Genomic DNA, 13,451 nt, shown 5'->3' with positions numbered 1-13,451 from the left:
TACCAACCGTTTATCCAGCAACAATGATCCCGTGCAGTTGAAAACATTTCCAAAACTTTAAGCCTTTTCACCTTACTGCGCCTCATTTGCAAAATAAAGTTTTGCCAGGAACGGTTTTGTTGCAAGTCAATGTGCCCGTGTCCAGAGCAGTGCTTTGTTGTTGGCATCTTTTTTTTTTTTGACACGCTGCAATGGTCTAAAAGTTGTATTATTGACATTACAGGAACATTGAGAATGCCAAAGTTAAAAGCACTTCAGTTGTTATATTGTGATTTGCATTTTATATTGGAAACACTTGGTAGTCATACATCGTAAGACCAGGCAACTGTGACTGTGTGATGTTTGCATGTTTGCATGAGTTTTCTCCGAGTACTCCGGATTCCCCCTAAGACATGTATATCAAGTTCATTAGAGACTCGAAATTGTCCTTAGATGACAATGGTGTCTTGCCTATATGTACCCGTGTGAATGGGTGGCAACCAGTGCAAGGGTGTACTCGCCCAAAGTTGTCTGGAATTGTGTCGAGCACACCTGGGACCCAAGTGAAGATAAGCGGTATGCATGAAAGGTGGATCAATGTAGCCTACAAAAGCCATCAATTCTCCGCCAGTTTTGTTTTCATATAAAACACCACTGGAGTTCAATTTTGCTGTGTTGAATCCCTGACTGTTTTTGTTATTGTTCACCTCTGCAGAGGCGTCACACACAGCTGAGGTTTAGGATACACCAACGCAAAATACAGAAAGCACGACGTTGAGGGAAAAAGTACAAGGGAGAGTCAGCAAGCACATATGTAGACCACAACTGCTCAACCACAGACCACCGTGTGTGACATACAGCAAGATGGCAAAGCCTCGTAGCTAACAAGCATGTGTTTCTTTCTCTTCACTTGAAATTTTTCTGTATTATGGGATTACTGGTTGTCTGAATTTATTTACATAGACATGAGCTAATCCTTAATCCGTTTAGGAGGGTTGGAGGGTGTCAAATGATTGAATAACCAAAGATATGACTCCCTGGCTACAAAACCAATCCTGTTCTCAAGATAATTTAGCACGATTTCATGCAAAAATAAAAAATAAAAATGTAAAAATATAAACATTTCAAGATTAGCGGAAAAAAAACTTTTATTAACATATTGGTGAACGGATCTGGAGGAGGCCTCGGGGTCTGGCTGATATTGGCCCATATTACTAAAAAAGCACCACTTCAAAACTGCAACACCAACATGCAGACGTCAGCAATGGGGGTCCTTACTAGTAGTGCTGGCTACTACTACAGACGGCTGATATTGGTCCCTTTCAATGACACAACTCTTAAAAAGATTACAAATCATTGGCCTCTTTTGAACAATTTCTACTGATTGCTACAGTAAAAAGGTTTTGTCCTTCACATGAAGTTTGTCAGGCAGGAGGCTGAGAGAAGACCAAAGAGGAGGTTTATGGATGTAGTGAAAGAGGACATGAAGGGAGCTGGCGTGAGAGGAGAGGATGCACAAAACAGGGTTCGATGGAGGCAACTGATTCGCTGCGGCGACCCCTGAAGAAGAAGAAGAAGTTTGTCTTTCTCCATGTTTACCCTTGTTTATTTGTTTGTGTTGTCCTGGTTTTAAAAGGTCATAGGCAGGCAAAAGTGAAACAGTTTTAATACCTTTGAGTTCAAAACATATACCCGACCCCTCAGACTGTTATATTTTGCCACGAAGAAGGTCAGACAGAGCTCACCCACTGCTTGCTTGTTCTGCCTATGGCTAATATGATCTCATTATATCGCCCCAAACATTTGACAACCAAGTGCAAAATACTATTGGACAAACCCCGCCCCTCTCGAGCGGATTCCTCCCCGGTAGTCTTCAATCCATCATTTCCTCTTTACCTCTGACCTTTTCATCTTCCAATTCCGGCGTGACAATCCGTTCTTCCATTCTGTCATCTGCTCTCTTTCTCAATGCTGCCATAGCGCTGACCTTTCAGTTTCATTCCTCCTCCATCTCTCCATCTTTCCTCTCCTCCTGGTCCAGGCTGTAATTCAGCTTGTTTCAGGGCCACTTAGGCAGCCAGTGGAGTTAATCTGTCTTTTCAGGTCATAAATCACTTCTTGGCACTTTTTTTTCTTCTCTTCTTCCTATCTCGTGTCCCTCTCTCTCATTTGCTCATACCTGCTGCATGCAGGCTGAGCATACCGATACTTGGAGATGATCGCATTTGAGACTCAACACCGGGGTCACGCATGTGCATCTGCAATTCTTTTCAACACTTTAACACTCCGACCGGCGAAACTACAAAGTGCAAAGAGGAGATTGTTGAAAGATGACAAGAACAATCAAATGTGATGCTCCTCTCCCCGGAGGGTGCTGTTTGTTTTCTTTTTTCATCGCACTTTTAAAGCCTCATTCGATGGGTGAGAACATCGCTTTTGATTTTGCCATACCTCAAAGGAAACACTGCACGTGTGCATGCTTTTATGAGCTTCCAGGTGCATGGGAAAGTGCTGCCCCCTGCACAAGACAAAACCGTGGACAAGGGTTGCAGTCGGGGGGAGGAAGGACCGCAGAAGAAAGAAGTAGAAGCAGAGAAAGCAGCTTAGCGTGGCGGGAGGGAGGCCTGAGAAAGAAGGGGATGGCGGGAAGAGAGACCGTTGAATAGCGAGAGAGGGCGGCGCTGAGGGAACGGCTGAATGAACGTGTTGTGGATCTATTGTGGCCAGCTGGTGAATAGGGTGTTAGTAAGCTAAGTGGTGGCCGGTGATTTACAGCGCTAAGGCCAGTGCAGGTGAAGTGGGCAAATAATAGCCTTTCATAAGCGACACTCAGCAACAAGAAAAACCCATACTGCTGAAGGAAGCCAAGTGCTTCACTTTGTGGCCCCAGTCTGCTGAGCCTCCGGAACAGAAGAACCCACAAGAAGATCTGCTGTAAGAAAGGCTGAAAGAAAGAAAATGGTACTTTTTGGTTGTTGTTGTTTTTTTTTAATCCAATGTGCTATTTGCACTGAAAATTTCGAACAGATAAGCTTTTCATTTGGAATGATTACAAAAGAAGAAATGGTGATGGAAGATTAAAAAGCCATATTTGTACCATGTTTCCTCACATCATGACCAAGAGCATTTATTTGACTGGTTTGATGAAGCAATGGTTTCAAATTGGAAGAGGTAGAAAAGTTATTGTTGGTGTATAGAAATGAAAAAGAGCTTGATGGTAACCGTCTTGCTATCATCGACACTTCACAGTGATTTGATTGCGAACACACCGTTATTTCTTCACCCCCAAAAAATCCACCTATTTCTACACGTGTTCTGTATTTCTTTTTGACACACCGATAAAAACAGGGTAAATATTTTATTTCCACCAATTTCAGTGGGAAACATATACTGCAGTTATCACCATGAGTACCACACGACCTAAGTGTTAGAAAAAGCGAAACAGGATATTTGCATCTCTGGGTCATATTTGTCATGAATATTTTCATCCTTTAACAAATTGTACATCTTTTGTGGCATTACCCTTTAACCCAAGGCCCCACTGTAGATGCAAGGCAATGGACAACAAAAACATAGACTGCCCTTTCTTCCATTACCTGTCTACCCGAGCTGTGTGAGGAATGTTGATATTTTTTTCAACACAGCTTCCCACCATGGAGACCTTGAGCAAATATCCACGGTATTAGAACAACAAGCCCTGTGACGAATGGGAGAAAATAGAGGAGGCACACATTGTTTGTGTGTGTGTGTGTGGATCCAGTGTGTGAGTACGCGTTTACGCGTTTGCCATTCTGATTTGTTGAGAAAGGAAGGGGAGTCAGTCGACCAATATCCTGCCTCCAATTCCACTGCAGGATTGTGATAAGAGCCAACAGACCCCTCCACACTTGCGCCACAATCATCCACCCCATCTGACTCTCCTCTGCATAGACCCATGAATGTAAGGACACAGAATTTGCCTTGGAGTTTTGCAGGACGGGTCATCCAAAAATGTGCATCCATGTAAAGTAGCACAAGCAGCTAGAGTGACAACAATTAGCCCCAGCAGGCCTCGCACAAACCTCGCATGGCTCCTTTCTTTCAGAGACCTCTGCCTTCCTCCAAATGATCCCCCATCCCTCTCGGCTCCTCCTCCTCCTCTGCCCTTCCCGCCCCAGAGCGCTCCCACTTCTGACAGAGCAGTTAATCATACACACTCTCGGTAGGTCTTATCCCAGTGCGAGGCGTGCATGCACGTGTCCAGATGTACACTTTCATTTTCAGCGTGACAAAGGATCTTCCTAGCAACACTTCTATATTTCACTCATCGTGTGAAACTCCTCGCTGGAGCTTCTCCTCAGCCTCGTAAACATCATCACACTGCATCAGCCAGAGCAGAGCTTTTATTTTTCATGCTAGACATTTACAAACTTGAGACAATTAACAGGGGTATACTGTGAATTAGCTTGAGCGTACGGGAAAAAAGGAAACACATGCACAAACAAACAAATGCAGTGTCTCAAGAGACACCGTGGTGCAAACAACACAGAGAAGAAATATTGTTTTCAATTATTTCTTTTCCCAAAAAGGAATCTGTGTAATTGGAATGGGAATACATATTAATGTCACCTTTTTATATGTGATGAGATACAGTATTCACCCAGACACTTGTGATTTACACAAAAGTGTACTAAACTATTGACACCACACTCAAATTATTTGCTGTACTAGACACAGCGCTGGAAAAAAAAAGAGACAACTGCAAGACTGTCTGTTTCTCTGATTTTGCTATTCATATGTTGGATTAAAATAAAAAGATTAATAACGTTGCCTTATTTTATAAACAGACAACTCTCAAACTTTGTATAAAAGTTAGAGCTGTATTTAACTGAACTGCTCCTGAATGGCAAAAGATGTGCAGATAAAACACCATACCATCAATTCATGAAGTCACTCTGTATTTTTATTTTTTTTTAACTACCGCCAAGTACCCCTCCCTAAGCCAACATCTTTTCATTGTGGAGACATTTGTGTGACCCTAAGAGCCAAGTTGTCTGGAGTTTTATGCCCTTGGCAGGGTCACTCATGGCAAATAGGACCATGGTGAGGAACCAGACTAAAGACACCTTAGAGATGAATAAAAATGTTGGAAAAATAGTTTTTCCTTGTTCGTACGCAGGTCACCGGGGCCTACCTCTGGAGCCAGGCCTGGAGGTGGTGCGAGATTGTGAGTGCCTGGTGGCGAAACCGAAAAGGCAACGTGGGTCCCCCTACCTATGGGCTCATCACCTCTTGGAGCGGCCAAAAAAGGGCAGTGTGAACTGGACAGAGAATTTAGGCATCCGATCCCGCATACAGAAGTTGACTCTTGGGATTTGCAATCTTGCCCCTCTGGGAAGGAAGGAGCCCGGGCCAGTGTGTGAGGTCCAGAAGTTCTGACTCGATATGGTCAGGCTCACCTCCAGACACAGCTTGGGCTCCTGTCCCAGTCTACTTGATAGGTGTTAACTCCTTTCCATGCTGGATTTGCCCAAAGTGAGAGGTGCCAAGCAGGTGTGGGCATGCTTATTACCCCCCGACTTGGCGCCTGTATATTGGGGTCCAACCCAGTGGATGAAGCCTGGAAGGGCATGAGGAGGAAGAACAGTACCTCTGAACAGAACCTCGCCATGGACTGTCCATAACGAACACCATGTTCAGGAAAAAGTAAAGGACTAATAATTTGCTGTTTCACTAAATCAAGATGCTTCAGGCGTTCAAACATCAGCATTTGTGAGCCATTATTCTACTGTTGTATTTGAAACCACAAATATGGTGCCAAAAGTGTCGCTCCAGTTTGCCGCTCATATTTAATTGTAAGGTAGTGTTACTACTACTGTCAACCAACAGGGTCACAGTACCGACATAAGTGTCCGAAGCCACTGAATAGAATTTATACAGGTGTACCGTAATTATATAAATATATTCATTATGCCTAAAAGTCATTTGATGGTTTTAATATACTGTAGACCAGATATAATAATGGAGGACTTGTTCCATTTCGCCTGCTGCATCAGATTTATGTGCCGCTGCGCAAATCTGCCTTTCGATGTCTTATGTTTTTCTTGATTCCTTCAGACAACTGTGAGAAATTCGAAATGAAAACTGGTCAGAGAACAGAACACAACTGAAACCACAGCATAAAATTGCTTTTCTTGCTTCTACAGTCAGAAAATGATGTGCTCTACTTTATGCGCTTATGCTACTATCAATGTAAATGAATGTTTAATGACCGTCATGGTGGCAAATGGAAACTTAACAGACTAATTCGCGGCTCAGTTACCCAAATAACAAGTCATGTTCGTCTGATCCTTAAGTGAGTTGAAGTTACAAATGTTTTTTGAGATCAATGGTCAAATAATCCCCAATATTGTGAGAAAGCTTTCCAGGAAAAGTGAAAGCTGTTGTACAGCGATTTCTATGTGTTCATTTACTGCAGATGTCATGGTCAAATTCTGTTTCATTCCTCTCCAATGGTTTTCGAGACCAATGAGAGGAGATTTTCTGGGAAAGAGCAGTGGAAGGGGGATTCAGGACAGAAGTATTTGTGAGTACCAATATGATTTTCTGACTTCCTGGTCAACAACTGAAAAAGGTTGAAAACTATGAATACAAATAAAATCAAACGTGACCTCAGTGGCTCACAGGCTTGATGCAGTTATTACAAGAGAAGGATTTGCAACTTCACTTCCATTCAGGCGATATGGGTTAGGTTCCCACTCAAAGAAGTGTTATATTGACTTTTAATGCGAAGGGTTGTCTGTCTCAATGTGCCCAGCAATTGTAAGGCAACCAATCAAGGGTTTATCCTGCCTGTCACCCAAAGTTAACTGTGATAGGGTTCAGCTCATCCGCAACCCAAATGAGGACAAGCGCAATGGATGGATTTGCAGCAAAATATTACACTGTAACGTTTGAAATCTATTCTAATATGTTCCAATACTTTTAATACCGGAAATAAAAGATCAAGAGTTGATCACAAGTTTGCATGTTCTCCCCAGGCCTGCGTGGGTTTTCTCCAGGTACTCTGGTTTCCTCCCACATTCCAAATCATGCATGGCAGGCTGATTGAACACTCAAAATTGTCCCGAGGTATGAGTGTGAGCGCAGATGGTTGTTCGTCTCTGTGTGTGCCCTGCGATTGGCTGGCAATCGGTTCAGGGTGTCTCCCGCCTACTGCCCGAAGACGGCTGGGATAGGCTCCAGCAACCCCTGTGACCCTTGTGAGGATAAAGCGGATCGGAAAATGGATGGATGGATGGATGGAGTTGATCATTTGGCTTATCTATTCATGTCAGTGGAGGTGTTTTACAGTATGTTTAAATTAAACTGCTGTGGTCTGTCGTTTTATTTTTTTAAAGTAGTACAACCAATGATAATGGCCTATTCTCAAAAACAAATGTTCGGATTTACTGAAATTAAGTAAAGTCAATCCACAGTCCTAAACCATGGAAAAACATGTCATAGTTGAGAGACAGAAGTTTGGCAGATTATCCCTAAATGACCATGGCCATATTGGCTGATGAAAGATCATCATAATAATAATGAATGTTGCACTGGAGTCTGCGTTCGCATTAACATTATTACACTTTGCTGTGAAAAAGGGGCTTGCAGTATTTTGATGGGTGAAAATTTTAGACACCCTGTGATGGAGCGCAGCGCTACACTTCTTCAAACTTTGAGCAAAAGCATTATGGTAAAATTAGTCTCAGAACTGAATATTAATTTGATTTTTAGACTAGTATTATTGGAAAAAAATGTGCAGGTGTAGTTAAACGTACTTGCAAGTACATTGCGAGTACAGATATATAGATAGATAGAGGAGGAGTTTAAGGTATCATAAAAAGCACATGGACACCATTTCTTGTATTTGGGTTGGACAATTAACATTCAATATACAGATATTTTTCAATAACCTTCTCAAATTAACTCACTGACAGTAAATGAATGCAACAAAATATAAATGATTTAAATGAGTCCTCTCCTCCTCCCACTTGCTGACGTTTGTGGAAATGTGGGTGCGAGGGAGTTTTACAAGTCAGCAATTTTTAAGTGTGAAAATTGCTCCTGCTCGCTGGATATTTTAAATTTCCTATTAAACATCATTTGATTTACCCTTGCGTGATTGTTTCCAGGGCACCACACTCATCCATGCCCCTTTCACTGACAGACACGCACAAACGCACGCGCACGTGCGCACACACACACACTCACACACACACCATCTCTCTCTTGTTCTGTCAAAGACAAACACACTAAGTTCAACACTGCGTGACTGCCCATGTGATGTTCATCCTTGGCCACCGTTTCATTAGAGAGGAGCCTGCCAAGCTATTCTGGGAGAGAGCGGCACGTCTTTGTTGGTTTCTGAGCCGGGGAGACGTCTCCAATAGCAACTGAAACCCACATGGCCTCCCCCAGTGTGGCGTCCGGCTCGCCTACTTATGCTCGGCTCCGCGTCCATGCGGAATGGCTTGATCCTCTCGCGTTTGCTCGGCGCATGCGTTCAAACGTGTGCTTTCCAATGCGTGTTTGCAGATGAAAGTGGACGTGATGATCTATCAACGACAGGTCAATGGAAGCAGGAATGAACATGTTAGTGTCAGCCCTATGGGAGATGAGCTGATGAGGGGAGTGAGCGAGTGATGCCACAGATATTGATCCTGCCTGGTAATTACAGCACGATTTATTACCACGGAAAGGGCGGTGGAGGGGTCGGACGGAGGCAAAAATGGAAGCTATCATATTCAGTTTGGGCTTGTAAGTCAGGTCTTTTGGCGAGCGTCAACAAGGTCAGAGTGAGAAGGCAATGGATCACTTTACTCGTCAATCCCTTGAGTGCGACTTGATCGCTGTGTGTGCTTCCTGAAATCTTTTCCCTCCGCACTTCCTCCCTCATTTTGTCACGGAACAACAGTAGACGTCCTTGTATACATTCGTCTGCTGCATGCGTGCGGCGTGTAGAAGGTTTCACCTGTAATCTGTGTCGTGATGATCTGCTGATGTGAGAGGAAGGTGCTTGTCTCAGTGTTTTTGTGGCTTGATGAAATGTGGGAGCACTGTGTTTGCAGAGTCGTGCGTGGGTGTTGTGCATGATCCTAGTGGGCATGTGCTTGCATGTGTTTTGTGTGTGACAAAATATGGACAGAATACTGCAAAGGGTGTTTTTTTGCCACAGGTTAACCACATCCTGTCGTTCAATGAGTGACACACGCACACCACAACCCACCACCACTGTTGTTGACATTGTATATGATCCTTTCACTTTTTTGTGCCTCACAGCTACATTAGTGTTTTCGCCTAAAACCTGTAATTAAATGCAGCCAGGGTTTACTAGCCCTCTAAGTAATTGTTTTGATGTGTTAAAAGCTTGAAATATTGTCAAATGCATTTGGCTGCATCTAGAAGTGAAAAATGTTTTGATGGTTTTACAGTATTTTTCGTTCAATATAATGCATAAGAAACATATCAACACTTAATATTTACAAGTCTATAAATATGCGCTGTAAGCGAGATATGTGGGGTGGGTGGTGTGGGTCAGGAAAAGCCCATTCATAATTGGAACTCTGAAAAGTCAGACACAGTGATGAGCAGGGTTCTAAAATAATGTGTTGATAAAAATTTACCAGCCAGTTTGGCCGTTGCTGTGTGAGGCAATTGTGTCAGTCAGATGTTCGTGGTGTCTGTCTTCAATATGTTTGACACGTGCGCATTGCACCGGGACACAATTTGTATGCAAAGTCGGCTCGGCGCAACATTGACAATAAGATGATAATTGTGCAAAGGAGATTTCATGACATGTAAAAAAAATGCTGTGTCTGAGGAGCTTGATGCCCCCTCTCACATGAGCCAAAGTCCACAATCGTCATAATCAGTTGAGTTAAACAATTAAGTCTGTATTGACTAACGCTGACGCATCTAATAACTGAATGGTGTCTCAGCTCAAATGCAAATAAGCAGATAAATCTAAATAAATATTAAAATATTAGGAACATTCAAACTCCACACAGGAAGGCCAAGGCCAGATTTGAACCTATATATATATATATATATATATATATATATGTATATACAATGAACTGAACACAGTACAGAATGCAATATAAAAATACAAAATATAAGATATAAGCATTTATGCTTATATCTTATATTTTGTATGGGTGAGTGGGCGGAGAGTCCAAGTTTTCAGGTATATTTGTATTCATTTTACTTCAGTATAATGTTCCAGAAGAGAGAGAGGGTTAAATGCACCAATCCTAACTGGATATTATTCATGTCATTATGTAAGTTGTGTTGTTCCATATTGCTATTGTAATGACACTGGCAATGTTCCATGACTGGAATTGTTGTTCAACACAGCACAGATATCGCTCTTTAAATGTGCATGTGTATTTTCTTATCAGTCTTATGGCAATGTATTGATTGTTCAAAAGAAACCTGCTCTAATGTACACAAGGCAGGAGGTCGGGGGAGCTTTCACTTAGTCTCCAAGCTCTTCGGAGAACATCTATCTGTCAACATTTCCAGGCACGGCAAGGTCGAGCTCACAAACACCTGCACACACACACGCACGCACGCACGCGCGCGCACACACACACACACACACACGCGTGCGCGCAACACAGTCTTATGAAGCAGCTGCAATCGTTAAAATAGAAACAGCTTCGAGCAGAATGTTTTCAAAATTCATCCATTTACAGGAGGCAACAAGCTGCTGCTTCTTTCAGAGTTGAGAAGATGCGCAGAATGTCATGATGAGGCTTTGTGGTTGCTCCATCTAATTGGGAGAATGAAGCTTGGAAAAAGGCTCCTGTGTTTTTTCTGTTGTTGTTTTTTTTTTTTTTTTTTACATTTGAAGCCCAGTTGAGTCAAACTAAACACCTCCGGAACTAGCAGCAGGGAGAGAGATGAAGAGGAGGCAATTCAGTCGCTCTTCTTCTCTTGTCTCTCACTTAACCAGCCTCTGATCAGGACAAGTGCCTGTGCCCCTCCTTTGTTTAAAGGTGTGAACGCTCCGGTTGGATGCGGCAGTTGAGACACTTTCCATACATCTTTTGTTGTCAGACAGCGTACAAGTGTGTGTCGTTGCCACAAGCTGGCACTGTTTGTGTGTTGTGCTTTTGCAGTGACTTTGGAAATGTGCATGTTTCCATTTTCTTTCTCAGCAGTAAGACTGCTTATAGGAATGCGTGTCTCTGTACTCAGATGGAACTATTTAAGACACAAACAATTATTTTTTGCTGTGAGATATTGTTCTCTGTCGAAGCAGGAACTCTCTTGTTTTGCAGAATGCAAAAAGAGGTGGCTTAGCTGTAGCAAAACAGCAATTCTGTACACGTTTTACTTCCACACTCAAGTCATACTCTCAAGAGACCAAACCTCTTCACACTTTAAGGAATAAAGATTCAGTGGCAAAGCAAGTGTTATCCAATAGATTTTCCAGGATTCATAACACAAGATGGAAATAATGGCTGCCGTCACAGACCAGTTTGGCCCATGCTACTAAATAATCCTCTACCAAGCACAGTCTTGAACTTGAAGCTTTGTGATATGCACAGTCCCATTTAAAATGTACATTAGGAAATTTTCACAAGTTTCATTTGCACTTCTTTACCAAACAAAAATGTACTCAATATTTAAGTAGTGTTTTGTTACAGCAACAATATTAGCAGTCAGTAGTAGACATACAGAGAGTTTGTGTTGGGCACATTTCATTCAAATTGCAGGCGGGGTACACTCTGAATTGGTTGCCAGCCAATCGGAGGGCACACATAGATGAACAACCATTCGCGCTCACACTCACACTAAGCGACAATTTAGAGTGTTCCATTACCTGCATGTTAGAGGAATCTATGAGCAAAATTGTATCATGTTTAAAGTTTCATTTAATCTGGGCACATCTAAACGTTTGGGTGCGTATCCAGCACCCCCAAATTCCTGTGCACAAATCCAGACGGCTGTTGAAGTCCACAATTAGCACGTCAATACAGGTGGGCGATCACAGGGGAGAGGGCGAAACTCGGTCACAAAAGGGGAATGAATAATTCGGGAACAGCGGTTGAACAACAAAAGACGAGTTGAGAACACCCGTCGCGCCCAGGCGACATTGGCCATCCGCAAAGTCTGCAACATGTTAATTCAATGTAGACCAGACAGAAAAGGCGCCAACGTACTCGTGGTTCAATGTTTAAAAACAGGTAACCAATCACTACCGAGGGGCCGGACCGTGGGTGCGGTATGCAAATATCGGGGGCAGTGTTTTCCTTGTATGTTACAATAAAAGCCTGAATTGGCGGGAAGGGAGCTCGAGTGTGATCGCGGAGCAACTAACCGTCGTTCGCTCTCAGAGATCCGCTTCCGCCGATATTCAAGACAATTTTCCTGTGTGCCGAGTCATTTCTTTAACTTTGTCCGAGAAAATCTCTGACACTGCAACGCATGTTTTTGGAATATGGAAGGAAACCGGAGGACCCGGAGAAAACCCACACAGGCATGGAGAGATCATACAGTAAGCGCGGAGCCAGAATTGAAACCTGCAACTCTGCACTGTGTGGCTGGCATGCTAATCAGTCGACCACAAGGCCGCTACAATTGCTCCAAGAAGAAAAAACAAGTGTTAGCGGCAACATCAAAACAAGATATTTGTTATAAACTGTGGCAATTTGGCATATTTTCCATTTGTACAATCCATGTTCATTTCAAATGGGACCTAATTGAAAATAAAATAAACAGGCTTTGAAATTATATTGTCATTACCTTGAATAGTCGGTCTTGGCGTGAATCCCAAAAATGTAGGCCAAGATGACATTTTCTTTGACAAAAGTGTGTCTTTACAAAAAGGCCCAATACCGACAAAGTACAAATGAGATCGCTGATACACAGAGCCAGGAAAACCGTGAATAATGAAAAGTGCTTGCACAATGCAACGAATAACGAAACAACCTAAATAGCTTGTCAAAAGGAGAAGGAAATGCGATCATGAGAAAATTACAAAACAAACAACACTATGACTCGTGAACTTAACGATTGCTACAAAAACAACGACCAACTAAGACTGCAACAAGAACAGAGAACAAGATCATGAGTGTCGAGAGAATTGCACTTGGTACATGAGTCATGAGCAAGGCAAATAATCCGACATTGTGTTGTCGGCATGGCAGTCCTTAAGTAGTCCCTGACGTTTATTACAATGCATGACAGCTGCACCACTGGAGGGAACGCCCTCCACACCAGCTGAAGCTGAAAAACAAAACACAAACTGATAAAGACATGACAAGTAAAATGTATTGTCAAGAAACATTTGTAACATTATCTAATCCACCAAACACAAAAGTTTGAACTTTTTGTCGGACCGTATATTTTTTTCTATCATTCACCAAGATGTTGACACAGTCCTACCGACACTTGTCCACACCCAGCATTTCATTTAGTATTTTTGGCTAACCATTTCCAGT

This window comes from Hippocampus guttulatus, chromosome 9 (assembly GCF_054856545.1).
Source record: "Hippocampus guttulatus isolate MCC_2025c chromosome 9, RoL_Hgut_1.0, whole genome shotgun sequence".
Classification (NCBI taxonomy): Eukaryota; Metazoa; Chordata; class Actinopteri; order Syngnathiformes; family Syngnathidae; genus Hippocampus; species Hippocampus guttulatus.
This window is presented reverse-complemented; position numbering follows the sequence as displayed.